The sequence below is a fragment of the Sminthopsis crassicaudata genome, chromosome 3 (assembly GCF_048593235.1).
Source record: "Sminthopsis crassicaudata isolate SCR6 chromosome 3, ASM4859323v1, whole genome shotgun sequence".
NCBI lineage: Eukaryota > Metazoa > Chordata > Mammalia > Dasyuromorphia > Dasyuridae > Sminthopsis > Sminthopsis crassicaudata.
Window position 1 is genome coordinate 120,804,972 of NC_133619.1, and position 11,002 is coordinate 120,815,973.

Genomic DNA, 11,002 nt, shown 5'->3' on the forward strand with positions numbered 1-11,002 from the left:
TGAATGCCATTCTCTTTGAAAAAGAGAATAATTTCTTTTTTGAAGATACCCTATACCAATATATGGCTCTTAGGCTGAGAATGGGCATCTAGGTGACCAAAGTAGAAAAAGTTCCAAGCTTGGAGTAAGGCTCATCTTCCTGAGTTCAAATTCAGATTCAAACATTACTGGAGGTATGATCCTGGGCAAGTCACTTAAATGTTCTTGCTTCAGTTTCCCCATCTATAAAATGAGCTGGAAAAAGAAAATGGCAGTGTCTCTGATAACAAAACCCCAAATGGGATCATGGAGAGTCAGACATGACTGAAAATGACTAAAATAAAACAGGCTAAGAATGGAATTGCTATAACAATGATGAATGCAGGACTGCTGGGCTGTGAGAGCAGGAAAGTAATACATGCTGCTGATTATCAATATAAGAGCATCTGTCTTTCTTCCATTCTTGTAGGCAGTTCACAAAAGCAGACAATGTCTAGTTTGGGATTTCTGATCTCTAAATTGGGTCTCATGCTGTGAATATAGAGCTGTGGATGTTTAAGAGGGAAGACAAGAGAACCAGATGAGACCTCATTCTTAAATAGAGAATTTGATCACCTGGGCAGCTTGTGTTTCTATTCTTCTGTGTTTTGCTTATAAAGAGGCAAAGAGCCACTGTCTTGACCAAGCAGCTACATATTGATAATTCTTCATCTCAAGTTCTGCAATTATATCCTGGACAACCCTTGAGCCTCCTCTTCTAGGACTTATCCCAGAAAACTCTAGGTTCCTTTGAAGGCAAGAACTGTTTTAACATTTGCCTTTGTACACCCAGCATTGTCTAACCAGTCTGGAACCTACTGGATGATTAATAAATGTTTTCTTAATTGAATTGAGTTTAGAAGACCCTAATAGTCAGGAGTAGAAGGTCCTGACAGAAATCATGCCATCTGGGAAGTCTGGCACCCAAATATTAGGCAGATAGATCAACTAACAATCTAAAAGTTATCCTTTTAGGTAAAATAAACTATAATTAACTATAAGCTTTTAAAAAATATATATCCTTATATTTTATATATATATATAAAACATAACATAATTAGTATGTACTATATTATATACTTTTTCCTTAGAAATAAGCATTAAAATAAATATTCTGTCTAGAATGTCTAGCCACAAGCATAAGAAGGGAGAAAGTGAGAACCCAGACCACAGAACAGTATATAGTGATAGCAAAAATAGCAGAAGGGATGGAGAGATAAGGGAAAGAGGAAAGATAATTTTAAGGTTTTGATTTAGCAAATATTTGAATTCAGAAAACCAAGCGGACTCAGGAACCAAGAATGAAAAAACAAATTTGAGCTGGAGATGAGAGATCAGTAAAGATTTAGAAACTAATGAAATTTAGGCCAAAGACAAGTTCACTATATCTAAGAAAGACCTGATGGTCTTACAAACTTGGAACTTGGAAAGTTAGCCATATCAGTTAAGGCCCAGAGAAGGATCTTTTGCACACTCCCCACCTAAAACATGCCCTTGGAAGAATGTTACCGGGGGCCTTAACAATCAGACTGAATTCAGCTATTTTTCTTCTTCCTTCTGAGGAGGTCTTACAGGTTCACTCCCACATGACAGGGCAACATGTTTCTCTTAAGGACCTGGACAAAAACTCTTCTTAGAGTGTTCCAACCATCTTACTAAACTCTGTAATGAGCCTAAAGTACCAATGCCAAATAATAATATAGTAATCATATCTTGGATTTATTCAGTTCCTTTCTTCTTTCAAGCTCAAAGATTCTTTTCATTTCACATTCAAAGAAAGACAAGGTCTAGGCTTTTTAAGCTTCAGATGGATAGAAGATGTCCTGATTGAGTTTCAGTTTGGGGGGTGGGCAATCAGAGAAGAAAGCAGCCACCTGGAACTCTGCAGATACAGAAGAAAAGATTTCAGGTTGCCAGTTTATCTTTCACTTACAAAACACTTTTCCTGAAATTTTTTCATTAGACTTTATAAATGCTATTATGAGATTTTGACAAAGTACACACAAAAGAATGCTTTGGGCAGCTTCTGAAATTCAGACCCTCTGGGATGAATCTCAGCAGGGGCTTAATAGCCTACAGGTCTATGAACAAGGCTTTAGGTTATAAAGTGAGGATAATTACATTCTATCTAAATTCCCTTTTGCCTAATGGAAATGCCCAAGGAAAATATTATACAAATGTTCTTTTAAAACTTGCACTGAAATGTATATGAAGATGAAGGTATAAAGAGTAGAGTCTTAGGAGGGGGAGGCTCTACTATTTGGAGTTTTTCTATAGTATTAGTATCAGTATTAATACTGATACTAATACTGAAGGTAGTAGAATGTATGGGGTTCTTTGTTTCTAGAAGATGACATAATCCTTTCAATATCGTTTGTATTTGCACGTGCCTGGTAAGTGTTTAATAAAGGCTCTTATAGATGCAAGAACTCTCTCTCTCTCTCTCTCTCTCTCTCTCTCTCTCTCTCTCTCTCTCTCTCTCTCTCTCTCTCTCTCTCTCTCTCTCTCTCTCTCTCTCTCTCTCTCTCTCTCTCTCTCTCTCTCTCTCTCTCTCTCTCTCTCTCTCTCTCTCTCTCTCTCTCTCTCTCTCTCTCTCTCTCTCTCTCTCTCTCTCTCTCTCTCCTTCTCTGCCTACTGCCTACTTTCAGGTAAATGGACAACTTTTAAGTGAAGAACACATGAATTTTAGTCCTAACTCTATGTCTCTGGCAATAGTATTAACTGATTTGCCCAAAGTCACATAGCTAGTAAGTGTCTGAGGCTGCAATTGAACTCAGTTCCTTGTGACTCCATCTACTAAACTGTAGAAAATATGATCGGAAATATTGCATCTAGATCAGGGAGGGGATATGATATATGATAAACCATCTGTAAAAGCCTACATGCAGAGAACATGGAACTGGTTTTTGCCAATATAGTTACTTACAGAGAACCATAACCAAATAAAAAGAACTTCAACAGGAGATGTAAATAGAGGTGGGGAATTAGATACTCCAGAAAGGGGTAATTTCTGTATTACCTAGCAAATGGAGAATCAGGGGAGAGACTTGCATTTCAGGACAGGATACAAAAAAGTTGCATTTTGGTACTTTAAGTGTGTTTCTATGGGTAGATACCTATTCTTGCAAGATCATGAATAAAGATCTTTCCTGGTTTCATAAGTGAGTCTACAGAGTTCCTGTTAAGGTGCTTATTTCTTACATTACCTGACTACCCTATATAATATAATGTGATATTGTTTCTTTTTGTAAATTTCCTCATAATTTGAGGTGTCCAAAAAGAAATCAATTCCTTCAAGAGATGATATGTTTCCCTGGTTTTCTTCTAGCAAGCAAAAAGTAGAAGACCGTCCGGCCAAGATGGCGGCGTGGAGGCAGACAGCTGCTTGAGCTCCTCGTTTTCTCTCAGAACTTACTCCATGACAGGCCTCTGACTTAATGCTTGACCCAGAAAGAAATCCACAAATTATCACCAAGAGAAGACATCCTTGAAAGTCGCCAGAAAAGGTCTGTGTTTGTTCGGGGGAGGGTCAATCAGACTGGGCGCAGACTGAGGGCAGACAGCCAGAGCAAGACAGGCAGCTCACACAGCTCAGACCGGAGGGGGAGGGGTGTGATCTCTGCAGTTTCTGCGAAAGGGCTTTTGCCCCAGTGTGGAAGCTCCGTCTTGGCAGCAAGCCAGGAGCAGCAGAGAGGGTGTAAACACTGGAGGTGAAGATTAAAACCCCAGAAAGCCAGCGTCTCTCAGAGCCCGGCCACCCCCAACCCCCACCTGGACTGACTTGGTGTGTTCTCAGAGCCTCAGAGCTCAGACTCAGTACAGTCATTGCTGTTCTGTTAGTGGCTCTCTGCTGCCCTACCCCCAGTCTGTAGAGGAAGCCCATTAATACCATCCAACCCCATCCCCCGCAAAACAGACCAATTGTTTCTCTTGTCAGTTTGTTTTCTTTGATTCCTACTCTGACAAAATGAACAAAAAATTCAAAAGGGCTCTAACCATTGACAGCTTCTGTGTGGAGAGGGAGCAGACTTCAAATGCTGAGGAGACTAGGAACAGAATGTCCCCAGATGTATCCCCTGGGAGGGATATAAGCTGCTCCTCAATACAAAAGAACCTCATAGAGGAAATCAAAAAGGCTCTCACAAGAGAGCTGGAAGAGAAATGGGAAAAGGAAAGGGAAGCTTGGCAAGAGAGCCTGGAGAAGTCATCCCATGCATTCAAGGACAGAATGGATAAAGAAATCAAATCATTGAGAAACAAGATTAGTGAGCTGGAAAAGGTAAACAACTCCAAGGAAAACAGGATTAGTGAGCTGGAAAAGATAAACAACTCCAAGGAAAACAGGATTAGAGAGCTGGAAAAAGAAATCAGCTCTCTAAAAAATAAAATGGATAAAATGGAAAAAAATTCCATAGAAGATAAAAACTCAATTGGACAATTACAAAGAGATATAAAAAAAGTGAGTGAAGAAAATACATCATTGAAAATTAGACTGGAACAAGTAGAAATGAATGACTCAAGGAGAAACCAAGAGGGAGTCAAGCAAAACCAGAGAAATGAAACAATTGAAAAGACTGTCAAGTACCTTACCAGAAAGACAACAGACCTGGAAAACAGATCCAGGAGAGACAATTTGAGAATAATCGGACTCCCTGAAAAATGGGAGGAAAAAAAGAGCTTGGACACCATTTTCGAGGAAATTATCAAAGAGAACTGCCCAGACGTTTTGGAAACAGAGGGTAAAATAGACATTGAGAAAATTCATCGATCACCTACTGAAAGGGACCCTAAAATCAAAACGCCAAGAAATATAGTGGCCAAGTTCAAGAACCATCAGACAAAGGAAAAGATATTGGAAGCTGCTAGAAAAAAACAATTCAGATATGGAGGATCCACAATAAGGATAACACAGGATCTAGCAGCGTCCACATTAAAAGAACGCAGGGCCTGGAACATGATATTCCGAAAGGCTAAGGAACTTGGTATGCAGCCAAGAATAACTTACCCAGCAAGAATGAGCATCGTTTTCCAGGGAAGAAGATGGACATTTAACGAAATAAATGAATTCCATCTATTTTTGATGAAAAAACCAGACCTACATAAGAGGTTTGATCTTCAAATACAGAACTCAAGAGACTTCTAAAAAAGGTAAAAAGAAATCTTGAGAACTATACTTCTGTCAAAAAAATATGTAAAGAACATATGTACAATTTGTCTTAGAAACTAGAGGTGGAAAGGAGATTATATCATAAAAAAGTATAAAGTGGTGGTACTACATCTCATGAAGAGGCAAAGGTAACCTATTATATCTGAGAGAAAGAAAGGAGGGAGATGAACATAGCGTGTATCAATAGACATATTCGATTTATGGTGAAACTTCTTCCACTTCATTGAAAAGTGAAAGGGAAGGAGTAAGCTAAGGGGAAGGGAATACAGTAATTTTGAGGAAAAGGGGTAAAATAAGGGGAGGATCTTTAAGGTGGGGGAGGGATCCTAAAAAGGGAGGGCTGTGAAAAGCAAGTGGTGTTTACCAGTTTAATACTGGATAGGAGGGTAAAAGGGAAGGAAAGGGGAAAAGCATAAGCAGGGGTTAATAGGATGGCAAGCAATATAGAATTAGTCCTTCTAACCATAAATGTGAATGGGGCAAACTGCCTCATAAAGAGGAAGCAGTTAGCAGACTGGATTAAAAGTCAGAATCCTACTATATGTTGTTTACAGGAAACACACCTGAAACAGGATGAGACATTCAAACTAAAAGTAAAAGGGTGGAGCAGAATCTATTATGCTTCAGGCAAAACCAAAAAAGCAGGAGTAGCCATCCTCATCTCAGATCAAGCAAAAACAAAAATTGATCTAATTAAAAGAGATAAGGAAGGGCATTATATCCTGCTAAAGGGAAGCATCAATAGTGAAGCAGTATCAATATTAAACATGTATGCACCAAGTGGTGCAGCATCTAAATTCTTAAAAGAGAAATTAAGAGACCTGCAAGAGGAAATAGATAGCAAAACTATAATAGCGGGAGATCTCAACCTTGCACTCTCAGAATTAGATAAATCAAACCACAAAATAAATAAGAAAGAAGTCAAAGAGGTAAATAGAATACTAGAAAAGTTTGATATGATAGATCTTTGGCGAAAGCTAAATGGAGACAGAAAGGAATATACTTTCTTCTCAGCAGTTCATGGAACCTATACAAAAATTGATCATATACTAGGGCATAAAAACCTCAAAATCAAATGCAGTAAGGCAGAAATAGTAAATGCATCCTTTTCAGACCATAATGCAATCAAAATAACATTTAATAAAAAGCCAGGGGAAAATAGACCAAATAATAATTGGAAACTAAATAATCTTATACTAAAGAATGATTGGGTAAAACAGCAAATCATAGACATAATTAATAACTTCACCCAAGAAAATGACAATAATGAGACATCATACCAAAATGTGTGGGATACAGCCAAAGCAGTAATTAGGGGAAGTTTTATATCTCTACAGGCCTACCTGCATAAAATAGAGAAAGAGAGGGCCAACGAATTGGGTTTACAACTAAAATTGCTAGAAAAGGAACAAATTAAAAACCCCCAGACAAACACAAAACTTGAAATTCAAAAAATAAAAGGTGAGATTAATAAAATTGAAAGTAAAAAAACTATTGAATTAATTAATAAAACTAAGAGTTGGTTTTATGAAAAAACCAACAAAATAGACAAACCCTTAATAAACCTGATTAAAAAAAGGAAAGAGAAAAAGCAAATTGATAGTCTTGAAAATGAAAAGGGTGAACTCACCACTAATGAAGAGGAAATTAGAACAATAGTTAGGAGCTACTTTGCTCAACTTTATGCCGATAAATTCGATAACTTAAATGAAATGGAAGAATACCTTCAAAAATATAGCTTGCCCAGATTAACAGAGGAAGAAGTAAGTAGTTTAAATAGTCCCATCTCAGAAAAAGAAATAGACCAAGCTATTAACCAACTTCCTAAGAAAAAGTCCCCAGGACCAGATGGATTTACAGGTGAATTCTACCAAACATTTAAAGAACAACTAACTCCAATGCTATGTAAACTATTTGAAAAAATAGGGATTGAAGGAGTCCTACCAAATTCCTTCTATGACACAGACATGGTACTGATACCTAAACCAGGTAGATCGAAAACTGAGAAAGAAAACTATAGACCAATTTCCTTAATGAATATTGATGCTAAAATCTTAAATAAGATATTAGCAAATAGACTTCAGAAAATCATCCCCAGGATAATACACTATGACCAAGTGGGATTTATACCAGGAATGCAGGGCTGGTTTAATATTAGGAAAACTATTAGTATAATTGACCATATTAATAATCAAATTAATAAAAACCATATGATCATCTCAATAGATGCAGAAAAGGCATCTGATAAAATCCAACATCCATTCCTACTAAAAACACTTGAGAGTATAGGAATAAATGGACTATTCCTTAAAATAATAAGGAGCATATATTTAAAACCTTCAGTAAACATCATATGTAATGGTGATAAACTAGAACCTTTTCCTGTAAGATCAGGAGTGAAACAAGGTTGCCCACTATCACCATTACTATTCAATATAGTACTAGAAACTCTAGCCTTGGCAATAAGAGCCGAGAAAGAGATCCAAGGAATTAGAGTAGGAAATGAAGAAATCAAATTGTCACTTTTCGCAGATGACATGATGGTATACTTAGAGAACCCCAAAGACTCTGCTAAAAAGCTATTAGAAATAATTCAGAATTTTAGCAAAGTCGCAGGATACAAAATAAATCCACATAAATCCTCAGGATTTTTATACATTACCAACACAATCCAACAGCAAGAGATACAAAGAGAAATTCCATTCAAAATAACAGTCGATAGTATCAAATATTTGGGAATATATCTACCAAAGGAGAGTCAGGAATTATATGAGCAAAATTACAAAACACTTGCCACAAAAATAAAGTCAGATTTAAATAATTGGAAAGACATTCAATGTTCTTGGATAGGCCGAGCGAATATAATAAAGATGACAATACTCCCCAAACTAATCTATTTATTTAGTGCTATACCCATCAGACTCCCAAGAAACTATTTTAATGACCTAGAAAAAATAACAACAAAATTCATATGGAAGAATAAAAGGTCGAGAATTGCAAGGGAACTAATGAAAAAAAAGTCAGAGGAAGGTGGTCTAAGTGTACCTGATTTAAAGCTATATTATAAAGCAACAGTCACCAAAACCATTTGGTATTGGCTAAGAAATAGACTAGTTGATCAGTGGCATAGGTTAGGTTCACAGGACAAGATAGTGAATAAAAATAGCAATCTAATCTTTGACAAACCCAAAGATCCCAAATTTTGGGATAAGAATTCATTATTTGACAAAAACTGCTGGGAAAACTGGAAATTAGTATGGCAGAAACTAGGCATGGACCCACATTTAACACCACATACTAAGATTAGATCAAAATGGGTCCAAGATTTAGGCATAAAGAACGAAATCATAAATAAATTGGAGGGACATGGGATGGTTTACCTCTCAGACTTGTGGAGGAGGAAGGAGTTTGTGTCCAAGGGAGAACTAGAGACCATTATTGATCACAAAATAGAACATTTTGATTACACCAAATTAAAAAGTTTCAGCACAAACAAAACTAATGCAAACAAGATTAGAAGGGAAGTAACAAATTGGGAAAAAATTTTTACAGTTAAAAGTTCTGATAAAGGCCTCATCTCCAAAATATACAGAGAATTGACTCTAATTTATAAGAAATCAAGCCATTCTCCAATTGATAAATGGTCAAAGGATATGAACAGACAATTTTCAGATGATGAAATTAAAACTATTTCCACTCATATGAAAGAGTGTTCCAAATCACTATTGATCAGAGAAATGCAAATTAAGACAACTCTGAGGTATCATTACACACCTGTCAGATTGGCTAAGATGACAGGAACAAATAACGATGAATGTTAGAGGGGCTGTGGGAAAACTGGGACACTGATGCATTGTTGGTGGAGTTGTGAAAGAATCCAACCATTCTGGAGAGCAATCTGGAATTATGCCCAAAAAGTTATCAAAATGTGCATACCCTTTGACCCAGCCATACTACTACTGGGCTTATACCCCAAGGAACTACTAGAGAAGGGAAAGGGTCCTGTATGTGCCAAAATGTTTGTGGCAGCCCTTTTCATAGTGGCTAGAAGCTGGAAGATGAATGGATGTCCATCAATTGGAGAATGGTTGGGTAAACTATGGTATATGAATGTTATGGAATATTATTGTTCTATAAGAAATGACCAACAGGAGAAATACAGAGAGGCTTGGAGAGACTTACATCAACTGATGCTGAGTGAAACGAGCAGAACCAGAAGATCATTATACACTTCAACAATGATACTGTACGAGGATGTATGCTGATGGAAGTGGATTTCTTCAACATAGAGAAGAACTAATCCAATTCCAATTGATTAATGATGGACAGAACCAGCTACATCCAGAAAAGGAACACTGGGAAATGAATGTAAACTGTTATTTTTACATTCTGAATCCAATTCTTCCTGTGCAACAAAAAAAAATTCGGTTCTACACACACATATTGTATCTAAATTATACTGTAATATATTTAATATATATAAGACTGCTTGCCATCTGGGGGAGGGGGTTGGGGGAGGAAGGGAAAAAATCTGAATAGAAGTAAGTGCAAGGGATAATGTTGTAAAAAATTACCCATGCATATGTACTGTCAAAAAAATGTTATAATTATAAAATAAAATAAAAAAATTAAAATTAAAAAAAAAAAAAGTAGAAGACCACCAGCCAACTAGACCACCAGCTTTTTTGTAAAAAAAGCATCCCTTGTTCAGTTTGGCCAAAAATGCCTCTTAATTCCCTTCCAAGCCTGAGATTTTGTGATTCTGTATTAGCAAATTTTCTTATTAAATAGTAAATTCTATACCAGAAGATATCATGTCTTCTCTGATCTTTATATATTCTCTAGCACCTAGCACAGTGTTCTATAAACTGTAGGAACCTAATATAAATATTTGATACATTTATATTTATATTCATTTTGTATGATCTAGATCCTTGAATTTGTTAAATTAGCTAATTAGAATAAGTCATGTGTCAAATAGTGACATCTACTAATGAAGGCTGGTAATCTGACATTGCAACCTAACTCTTTTGTTGTTATTTAACCATTGCAATCATGTCTAACTCTTCTTAACTCTGTCTGGGGTTTTCTTGGCAAAGATGCTAGCATGATTTCTCATTTCCTTTTCCAACTCATTTTTTCAAATAAAAAATTGAGGCAAACAGGATTAAGTGGCTTAACCAGGGTCACAAAAGTAATAAATATCTAAGACTAAACTTGAACTCAGGAAGAAGAGTCTTCTTAATTCCAAGCACAATGCTTCATCCACCGTGCCAACTAGCTGCTCACAGTCTAGCTTTAAGACACCAAATGCTTAAATTTAAAAAGACTTAAGTCTCAGAAAGCCCATGAAAGGTGACATAACTTTACTAACTCTTAAATCCATACCTAGGCAGGGATAAACATAAAATCCAGGTTTCTTTCAGAAAAAGGACTTTCTTGGTAATAAGATGAGGAGAAGACAGGAGAGGAGGAGGTAAGAAAGCTGAGTAGAGATGAAAAAAAGGAATGAAATGAAAGAGACAGGAGGAGAGAAAGAAGAAAAGAGGTGGGGAAAGGGTCGAGGAGATGGGGGGAAGGAAATAGAGTGGAGGAGAGGAGAAAAAGAAAATAATGAATTTAAAAGGAGAATTTTAAAAATATTTTGTAATGTAATTCTGACATATATGTGTGCATGTATATATATATGAATATACATATAAATATATATACATATATAACATGTGTTTATGTGTATATATAAAGATTAAATGACTACTAGGAATCCTATGTCCTACTCTATAGATTATCTTTGAAAAATTTTAAACTCATCACTGG

At 36.4% G+C, this 11,002-nt stretch overlaps 1 long non-coding RNA gene across 1 annotated transcript in view; it reads right to left on the reverse strand.

Annotated features, from left to right (window-relative positions):
• Nucleotides 1–1,156: 1,156 nt before the first annotated feature.
• LOC141564907 (uncharacterized) overlaps nucleotides 1,157–11,002 on the reverse strand; it is a 191,142-nt gene continuing 181,296 nt past the window's right edge. The window contains exon 3 of the long non-coding RNA XR_012488794.1: nucleotides 1,157–1,900. This is a non-coding gene — a long non-coding RNA (uncharacterized LOC141564907). The remainder of the gene's footprint in view (nucleotides 1,901–11,002) is intronic.